The sequence below is a fragment of the Oryzias melastigma genome, linkage group LG22, assembly GCF_002922805.2.
Source record: "Oryzias melastigma strain HK-1 linkage group LG22, ASM292280v2, whole genome shotgun sequence".
In the NCBI taxonomy this organism is placed as follows: domain Eukaryota; kingdom Metazoa; phylum Chordata; class Actinopteri; order Beloniformes; family Adrianichthyidae; genus Oryzias; species Oryzias melastigma.
In genome coordinates this window covers 13555128-13566282 of record NC_050533.1, presented here as the reverse complement: position 1 = coordinate 13566282, position 11155 = coordinate 13555128, and positions in this window count along the sequence as shown.

The following is an 11155-nucleotide window of genomic DNA, read 5'->3' as shown; positions in this document are numbered from 1 at the left end:
TTTTGGCCCATTCCTCCATGCAGATCTCCTCTAGAGCAGTGATGGTTTGGGGCCGTTGCTGGGCAACACAGACTTTTAACCGGGGCTGAGATCTGGAGAGTGGCAAGGCCACTATAGGACCTTGAAGTGCTTCTTATAAAGCCACTCCTTCGTTACCCGGGAAATGTGTTCAAGATCGTCGTCATACTGAAAGACCCAGACACATTCATTCTTTCCTTTACACGGATCAGTCGTCCTGGTCCCTTTGTTGGATAATAGCCCCAAAGCATGATGTTTCCACCCCCAAGCTTTACAGTAGGTTTGGTGTTCTTTAGAGTAGAGTTCTTACCAAAAAGTTCTATTTTGGTTTATCTGACCATAGGACATTCTCCCATTCATCTTCTGGATCATTCAAAAGCTCTCTGGAAAACTTTGTAGTCTTCTGGAACTGTAGGGTTTGAGTCCCTGTTGGCGTAGTGTGTTACTTACTGATGGTAGTCTTTGTTACTTTGGTCTCAAGTCATTCATTAGGTCCCCCATGTTGTTCTGGGATTTTTCCTCACCGTTCTTGTGATCATTTTGACCCCACAGGGTAAGACTTGCGGGGATCTCCGGATTGCGTCTGATTACCAGATTGAGGGAGTTATCTTGTATGTCTTCCATTTCCTAATAATTGCTCCCACAGTTGTTTTCTTCACACCAAGCTGGTTACCTGTTGTCTTTCCAGCCTGGTGCAGGTCAGGAATTTTGTTTCTGGTGTCCTGAGATGTTACCAATGTTTAAGGTTGTGGACAGGTGTATTTTATATAGATAACAAGTTCAAACAGGTGCCATTAATACAGGTAATGAGTGGAGGACAAAGGACGCTCTTACAGAAGAAGTTACAGGTCTGTGAGAGCCAGACGTTTTGCTTGATCGTAGGTGACTTAATACTTATTTTCCACCATAATTTGCAAATAGATTCTTTATTGGTGAATGTAGCTTTAAATGTATGGTTTATGGTTTACTATGGTCTTATTTCCAATAGCTTCTGGAAGCAAACTACTGCATTTTAACCTTTGGAGTTTAATTCACCAGATGTTATACCATATCCTTTATACCCACACACATCATCCCATTGCCAGAGGCACTGCCCCAGTATTCTCCCAATGTTCCAGAGGTGAGCACGCCTCACATGCTCTGAACTCCAGACGGACCTTCAGAGATCTGCAGCAGTTACCTTGACTGGGCCACTCATCTTAATTTCTATAACAGGCAGCCCACCCCATGAAAAACTCAGAGTCTGTGCCCTTCTTCCACCTTCTGGTAAATCTCAGGTGAGGGCGAAACTCTTAACTTGACCTAACACTTGACTTCAGTTGTGTTTCAGACAGGAAGTTCATCTGTAGGCTTCCTTTTGAGGTGGTGAACACATTTAGTCCATGCCTTCAAGACCACCAGAGGTTTTCAGCTCAGGATTTGAATGAAAATGTTTGTTGTTTGTGGCATACATATTGTTTTATCAATTTCCAAAATGAATCTCACCCTTAGATCATAAACTTACCTCTTAGAAGTGATTACTAATAACTCTGTGGCCTTTTTCCGGGAAAATATAAGTCATAGTTAAGCATTCTCGACTGTACTTTATTCTAGTTGTGTTTGTTCAGTTTCCTTTGTCTAATCTAATTTAGTTATTTGGGTTTTCCTCTTTTCCTTTCCTGCACACTTACAGCAGACGGTCATTTAGCGAGTAATCAACTGTTTGTTTTGTGTCAGAAAACAATCCTCTTAAGAGCTTTGGAATCTCTCCATGCTCTGCTTGTTTGTATTGGATACATGTCGGCACATTTCTCTGGATGGCAGCTGTGAACCTCAGTAATTGTCCTTGACGGAGTGGGAGAGAACTGTTTCAGCATGTGGAGATCGGCATTGTCCTGGCTGTGTCAATCAAGTGGCTCAACCCAGCCGAGCTGAGGCAGATCAGCCAACGACGCAGGCAGCATCAAGTGACTGTTCTGTAATGGCCTGTCGCTATTCCATTTTCTAAGTGACAGAACACACAAGTCCAGCAAAAGGCTCAGCTCTTGATGGAAAGTTGATTGTTTCTGGAAATACAGGATGAGCAGAAGGAAAAAAGTAATTTTTGTTTTTCTTTTTTCTGTATGGAAAAGACATTTTTCTTTTTTATAAAAAAGAATTGTACGCTTATGCCAAACCTTGGTTTTATTCATTTTTATGATTCAAAGAATAGAAGAAGAAACATTGCTTTCTTCAAATAAATAATTGTCATGCTTACTGCTGGAGTAGTGTTTGGCATTTTTGTAAAATGATTTTAAACTGTGTATGTATACTTTACATATACATACTGTAAACTGTATGTAGGATTTTGAAGTTTTGTTTTAACAAAGCAAAGCAAATAATATATATATATAGTTTAGTGGGACTTTAATATGATTTTGTGTTGAGTGATTTGTTGTTTTTTTGCATGCATTGTTTTTTTTGTGATGTGAATGTCTGCGCGTTTTAATTTTTTTGTAATTTTAGCCTTCATTAGCTCACTTTTGTACATTTTATGTTAAATGCTTTGTGTTTCTCACACCTCTCTCATAAAGAATAACAGCAGATTTCAATGCTAGTTTTACTGATGCCTGTTGGAACAAGATTATCTCAGACTCAAAACAGTGAAACATCTGATATGACTGTGTTATGTAGACAGAATTACCTTCAATCATCTGCCAACCTGCTCAATAAAATCAGTGGACAGGAGAAATAAAGATGCTACTGGGAGTGCATGATAAAGCATCAAAGCCAGAAATTGGATTTACTTTGTCCTTTGTTTTACACTCACAATCTAATTTCTCCATCCCATCAGTCTCGTGTCTGCCTACGAAGCTCTTAGAGCAAATCAGGACTGAGATACAGTATGCCTGCTCCATCATAGGATCCCCCTACCGGGGCAAGGGCACAGACAGCTATTAGTATGTGGGTGTAGGTGACACCCCCCGCTTTCCCGGTCTGATTATTAGTTGATGGATTCTTTTGAAAAGAGGAGTGAGCAGTGATAAGAGTCACAGACACACTGCAGATGAAGTGACCTGCCGTGGAGAAATATGGGGAGGGGGACAATATCCTGCACTGTTTGTTGAGAGATTTTTTTTTTCTTGTATTTAAAGACGCTCACCTTAAGACGAAGGTTCTATTTGTTTTCATTGTTTTTTGCTTTTTTTTAAATGAACAAATGCAGAGCCAATTTATCACACCGACATGGAGGTTTGTGTTACAGTTAAGCTCCTGCTGCTATGGAAAAAGGTGCAAGCATGCATCACTCCAATTCTCTCTTCTTTGGCAGTCAGCGGAGTAAGAGATCACAACATAATTTCCAGGCAGGAAGGAACACGCTGGTGGAACATGCGCGAGGCAGAAGGCCACTGAACAGGCGGGGACATTAACACAAACACTGCCAGTCAGAATGACTGATTACCTCTGAGGACATGCTGTGAAAAGTCAATTCAGCACTCAAACCATCCTCCGTCCCCCAGCCTCTACGTGCTGGCCCACAAGCTTACACGCACCCTTCCCATGGTGGGCTCAAAATGTACAATCATTATCCATGGCTGGCCTTTGTTGCATTTTCTGCATCGAGTGATTGGAAACTTTATGTGCCTAAACTGCCTCCATTAATCTCCTGGAGCTTCTTCATAAGATTTAAGGTTAAATTTGGGGGTGTTAAACAATCATTTTACTCAACACAATGGTGCATGGAAATAATGTCGATTATACAGAACATTAAAGCATATATTTTCAGATCTTCAATTTAAAATTTGACTTCAAAAGTAAAAAGAAAAATATAGGTTTTTAAGTGTTTATCGGAAGCACAAAGATGTACAGATCAATTTAAAAAGCTTGCAGAGGTGGAGTGGAGCGCACCGCCATGCTGCTCTTGCTCTATATCCCTTTGACATTTCAACCAAAGCCTATATTTCATTAATATTTTAGGAAATTGTGTCAATTTTTGGCCTCAGTGCACGGTTTCTCTTCTGCTGTCAGAGCGCACATGCATGTTCGGTCTACCTCCCCCTGGATTTGGCTTCAGCTCGATTTACTCTATATTTTATAGTCTATTTTGTGGAGAAGGAGTGCTGGCTGTCCTCAAACCGTCCTTTACATTAACAGCCTGCAAATCCACCACCACACCTGATATGGTGAACATTGACATTTTTCTTTTTTCAGCTAAATTCAAGCGTATACTTGGAAACACAGAACGTAATTGAGAAAATACATCCATTTCTTGATCTTGGTCACTTTAAACTCTTGAGTTCTTCCTCCATGTGCATATGGCTTCTCCGGGTGGTTGTTTGCCTAAAGCCCTTTCCCAGCGACCGTGTCAAACTGCCTTCTGCAGATCACAGGCATTTGACAGGAGGAAAGATTGCATGTATTTATATTGTGCAGAAAAATCTGTAGTTTATTGCCTAAGGGTTTGGTCGCATATCAGTGTCCTTCACGATTGTTGGAAAGGCAAGGGTGTCACACTTTCATCTGTCAACACGGACAAAAAGAAATGTTGTTTCAGGTTTCAAATGGAAGCCTACAGTAAACAAAGTCTGGAAACGTAAGCTGCTTTCCAGCTTTTCTGTCCATCTTTAAACAATATTGTGATGCTACAGTAGACGCCCTTACGAATCTGCAAATGCAGTGAATTATGTTCTTAATTTAAAGCATAAATTTGAAAGGGTTATGTGACGTCTTTATAGAGATACGTGGCTCTTATCTGTAAGATGTTCTCTTGCATTTCCTCCCCCATGCATCCCCTCTCCTGCAGCGTGACAGATGTAATCATGGACCAGGACAACGTTTTATGGGGTCTTCTGTAATAACCACCAGAACCGCTTGACCTCTGCGGGTCCCCCCAAAGGCACCATCTTCTCCAGTCACCACCCCCCACCCCCTTCCGCCTCAACTAGGGAATCAGGTTAACTGTCTCCTCACATCACTTTCCTCTTCTTTCTTCACCAAACATTCCTCCTCTTCTCTTTCCTCCCTCACTGGCATGCTGAGATGCTCCTGTCGGGCTAAAGGTCACGCCTGACCTGTCACGCCGGATTGGATCCCAGACATAACAGCACTGTTTGGGGAACCACAGGAAAGCATGTGTGTCTTCCTGCCAGTCATTCTCTCACCCCTTCAAGTTGTGCCCACAAATTATCTCCATACCTAGAACTTGCTGACGCAGAAAAAAATAGTTTTGAAGTGGATATTATCCATCTAAACTAATGAAGCTGTTGCCAAAATTACAAATGAATTACAATTCACTCAGTGACAGATGACAGATTAGGTTGATTGATTTCTTTTTGAAAGCGGAGGGGTCGAGTTGATGATGTTTAGAAAAGATCAATTATGGTTGGAAGAGCAGGATTGTACACGTTTTTGGGGAGGAAATGGAGCTGGAAGGTAGGATTGCAACAGCTCAATGCATTTTTAGACTATATTGTTTTCAATCCCAGTGTTTATTTTTCTCTCTGTGGGAAAAACCTACATCTGTGTTGTCATCTATGATTGCAATCTATCCAACACGGTGTATGATCGAACAACTGAGAAAGCAAGCTAAATTAAAACTTGTTTCAGAATCGGTTTCTTGTCCATGAGATGTACAGGAACATGAAAAGGTTGTCTAATGACAACACATGAGGAAGGAGTTCCTCAGCACAAAGGCCCTGATCCCCTGTTGGGACCGATACAGGGAAAGCCGCTGTTGGTCAATACAATAAATATTCAGCGATCCTGGCAGGGTGCAGGAGCCCTGAGAAACTCAGCAGGAGAGCACAGCCAGATCCATGTCTGAGTGTTCGTGCTCTTTTAGGGTTTGTGATTCCATGTGTGTGTCCGGGGTTCCTGGTGATGGATTGGGATGTTTCAATTTTCTATGGACCCTTTTGACAGATCATCCATCCTTAAACAATTTGGTGGTGCCCTCAGAGCCTAAGAGGGCTGAGGGGGAAGATGGGGTACACGGCTGACAGTAGCCTTAATGAAAGACCAATCGGTGGCTTCAGGCAACCAGGATGGTTTCACTGTCGGGATTGATGGAAGAATAACATGCTGTCGGGATTGGGTGGTCATTGAAATGGGGAAGGTTTTATAGGATTTAGAGGGCAACAAGTGTGGGAGCCGCTGCTCTTTTAAAGCTGCTTTGGAGATCAAACTGCAGTTTGAGGATCAAAGGAAGCCAAAAGACAAACCTTTGAAATGGAAGTTACTGCAGAAATCGGAGGACTGATGTATTGACTTCTATATTTCACTCCCATATTTTCTTAATATTATTGAAATTGTTAATCTGACATAAGAGGACACTTCAATAAACTATTCATTGCTCTTTTATTATTCATCTTAATAATTATTAATCTCCATTTTAATACCAGCTTTTCTATTTTGGGGTGATGGATGGAGTTAACTTTTAATGGTGGAAAGAAGAGAATTATCAATAAAAAGTAATCTTTCTTGTTGATATTTACTAATTTATCACAATAAACTGATACAGAAAGTTTTATTTATCAAATAGTTCCATAATGTGGTCAGTTTGTGCACATATAAAATAAACTTTCCATAAAAAACTGCCTGAAAGCAAGGAAATCTTCATGGAATTGTCTATAGTTTGTTTTTAGTGTTCAGAAATTAATATATGATCATATATATGGATATAGTTTCCTCTAAAAGGCTGAAGAAAATCATGGTTTGGCCTCTTTAAGCAGTTTTTAAAATCTTGTGGAAAGGTCCCTCCTGTTTGGCTAACTCATAATGACAGATAGTTGTGTGTAAGTCAAGCTGAATGTCCACTTTACTTTACCCTGAGGTAAAATCAGACTTTATTCCTAAATCCAAAAAGTCTTCTTGAAAACTAGCCACTTTCATCATCACCGTCTTAGATGAAGCTGAACGACTGACTTATTCGCTCCCCTTCCATTCCTCAGATTACCCACCCGCTCCGATCACAGACAATGTACGCTCTTTTATCAGCTGTCGACATCCACTAATAGGTCTTGCAAATGAGTGTGAACGATGGAGCAGAGTCACTGTTACAGACTTCAGGATTTGTTTTGATGCGCTCTGCCGTCATCTCCACTCCATAAATGATTGCTTTTGCTTTAGCGAGCGGTGTTTGCGTGTTCCCTGGTGGGAGCAGACCAAAGACAAAGGCAGGTAATAAAAGCAGCATTAGCAGGCTAATTAGGCTGCAGCCCTGCTTTGGCAAAACAAATAATTTCATCACATCTTTCACAAAAGGCCAACCCAGTTACTCCGAGTAGCAATATTTCACAGCCAATTTCCTTCACCTTGGCACAATTCACCAACTTTTTTTTCCATAAATCTCCTCTCATATCCATATTTATTGAGCTGAGAGTTGGACGCCAGGAGTGCTGAGCCCAGATAATGAAGACAATGCCTCAGCTTGGATTCAAATCCCTCTGTGAGGTTTAACTCATCTCCCTGATACTCATTCTTCTATAGTCGGACGCCCTGTAAGACAGACTTGATAACAGTCATGGTGAACATAGAAGAAGTGGTTGCCTGTGCTTTGTTCATTTGCATGGCATGACTGAACAATAAACATTTTTGAATTTAGCATCTTGGAGATATCCTTTGACAAAAAAAGTGTGCATCTCTTGGAGTCAAATAACTCTATGGCTGACTCTGCAGAGAGATGCTGCTTTCTTTGGAATATCAGGACCAGAAAAACCAAGTACAATCCAATCCTCTAGTTTCTTTGAGACGAGTTTCTACTTCTCTAGTCAGCTCATGTCTCCAGCATCCCCATTCATGCACGGCTAGTCCTGCTCTCACAAAGAGAAAAAGCAGGATTATTTGTTTTAGCCTTCCAGAGCCTGTTCCTCCTGTATCCCCGTGCTCCTCGTCTTTCTGTTCCTCTGCAAGGTCACCTGAAGGAGGTAATCCCTTTTCCTCTCTGTTTTCTTTCTCTTTTATCTGAGGGGCTTTGCGGCCAACATCAGAGCTCATCCACTGATCACTATAATGCAAAAAACCGGCGCAGAGGAGAACAGCTCGATCGTGAGATTGCTAACTTTTATCCCCTTGATGTGAATAGCAAAATAAGTAGCTGGCTGGGATTCATGACTGTTTTATAAATTATGTAAGAGGAATGGATTTCCAATATATTGTTTCAACTTGCGCAGACCGGTGCTCCCATACCTAAGGATTTCGAAGAACAACACAATAGTTATTTGCTGCATTTTAAGAGGGCACACACAGGTATATATTGTTTGGTTTTTATTACAGAAAAACGAGCTTCTAAGCTATTTTGTAACTAAAATCAATCTCACAGCCTGAACTTATTTCAACCAGTGTCTGACCATGAAACTGCTAAATCATAGATATACAAAAGTCTTTGAAAGTTACCTTTGGATGTATGCTTTACAGTGTTCATGATGACATTAATAACCCATGTTTCACTCAAGGGTGGAACTAAAGGGCGGCAAGATGCCCCTCCTTAGTGTTGTGATCATTAAATAAAATTAATTTTAACATTTGATTACAATATGTATTCATTTTTAGGTAAAGTTTTTTTTTTTTCTAAATCATAGCCATTAAGGATGTAAAGTTTTTACCCAGTATTCCCTGCTATTCATCTGAACTAGTTTTTCATTTTTTTTCTTTTAACAGACTTAATGTCAAAGCCATTTGGCAATAATGATGTGTGCAGCCATTTAGCTAAGTGATGGATGGGACGGCCAAAAATGAATCACCTCCGAAGCGAGAAAAAGGGTTAACTCACAGAGTTATGCTGGCGTGAGAACATTACGCTGCTCTGTACATAATGAGACACATTTAAAACAGCAATCATCCCCTCCTTTGAACTCTGGGTCACAGTACGGAATCAATCCCTTAGGTGATTGAAAAGAAAGGCCATATGTGTAAAAGAGGCAGCATATTACTGAAGGTCAAATATGTCGTACGCGCGGCCTGCATGTGGAGTGGATGATCTCTCAGAATTGCTGAGTGCGATTAAATCTTCCTCTTAGAATCACATTCACACTCTAAGTCATCGGTCAGGTCGTTAAATGAGCTTTGAGTTTTCACTGAGCTGTTATTTTCGATTGAATTAAGGCATTATTCTGGATAATTTGGTGCAGAGATTAGCACTTCATACAGATGACAGTGTCCATAATAGCTTTTGGATGAAGTAGGAAGGGCGTTGCAAAGACACATTTCAGTAGTTAATTAAGAAACGGCTGCAGAGATTTAGCTAAATCACAGTTATTCTTTAAATATTTGCACTGGTGATAATGTTGTTTTAACAAGTGACACTGAAGATTATGAATGTCTATCATTTATCAGAGCCTACAAGGATTTCCATTTGAATTAATGTTGCTGTGCTGTAGTTTAACAGTAGATGTATTATCACAAATATGTGGTGTACTTCTATAACACTGCTTCCTTATGTGTGATTAAACCGCTTATTTTCTATTAATAATTAAACATGAAGGTAAGTCAGTATTACAGAGATTTCAGATACATGTGTCAAAAAGAGCAATGAACTAATGGATGCTACTACAAAGTTTATGTAAAATGAGAGAACATTAAATTATTTAGCAACATTTAAGAGACGTACTGACGATGCTACTGGTTAAAGTCTTGATTTGAACCCATTTACACCTGAACTTTAGCTTCAATGTTTACATTCGTTCGACTAGCATAACTAGCGTGAATAAAAAAGAGGGAGAGCGCCCTGTCATCCCCACACCAAGACCTCCACTGAAGCAGCAGCGGAAGCCAGGGCCCCCTTCACCCAAACAGTTTTGGAGACGGAAAAAATTCGCCCGCCGTGCAATCACCACCCAGATCGGGACCAGCAGGACCGCCACAGGGGCCCCAATGCCAGAGAGCAGAGGGGCAAAGGAGCACAGAGAGTGCAGGTCCCAGCCCAGGCGGAAGAATAGCCCTGCGGTGGGCGCCCTGGTGCGGCAGGAGGCCCAGCACGCCAGGGGGCTGGCAACATTTCTGGTGTTACAGGGTTGATAAAAAGAGCACCATTATTCTAATTCTGTGTTTTCAGGATTTGGCTTCCTTAATGTGAATCATTAAAAACAGTTCAAACAACATTTTTCTTCAATAATAGAACATCTCTAATATTGTTATTGGTTTATTTTGACACACGGTTGACCTAATTTTTTTTATTTGTTTTAATATAAGCAAGTTAGTACCGGTACTTCTTATTGACACTATTTTGGAAGCCCGTTAAACTACAAACCTAGTCCTGATTTGTTTTTTGTTTAATCACTTTATATTCTTTTACTCAGTTTTATTAGTTCATGGGACATTCTGTTTTTTTGCCATCCATCCATCCATCCATCTTTCGCAGTCTGTTAAAATATTAAAAAAGATACTGTTAACAATGCTGCATTTTTTTTAATTAATTAGGCGAAGAGAAGGTTTTAAGTTGTACTTTCAACATAAGTAAAAATGTCAGTTTTGAAAAAAACACATTGAAACATTGCCTGCTGTTCGTGCCTTAGGTATGTAAATATCTCTGAGCGCTCCATCCCAGTTACCAAAATTTAAACATGAAACTGAAACGTTTTGCTTGTGTGGCTGAAACTCATCCCTGCGAGTAATTTCCCCGCTTTGTACAAGCTAATGATTTAAAGACTGTTGTGTATTCAGTCTCTGCTGGATTAGAGCTTTGCAGTGACATATGCACACGCACGGAGGTGGAGATAAATCCTTGCAGAGGGAGCAGGCATCATGAAAACAGAAAGCCATGTGATAATGAACTGACACAGCCCCCAGTGTTACTGCGCTGTCATAAACCCTAACAGCAATTTACGAGTGCGGAGGGACCAGAACACTCTTCCACAGACAACTACCACAAGCATGCAGCTCAGTTGTTGTGTCAGCTAATATGAGACGCTGCAGCCTGTTGCAAATGTGCCAGCGAGTATTTCAGGAGACTGTACGGGTAAACAAATATATCAGTCTCCGACTTAAATGTTGTGTTGATTGTTTGAGGTTTTGTCCGCTCTGTTGTGACATTTCAAAAGTCTGCTGCCTCCAGAAAGACAGCATGTAAAATATGTGATATATATTTATATAATGATGTAATATTGAACATTCATTTAGATGAACTTATAGCTGGAGGACAGGGGTGTGAATTATTCAGTTGGATGTAATTACAAACCAAGGC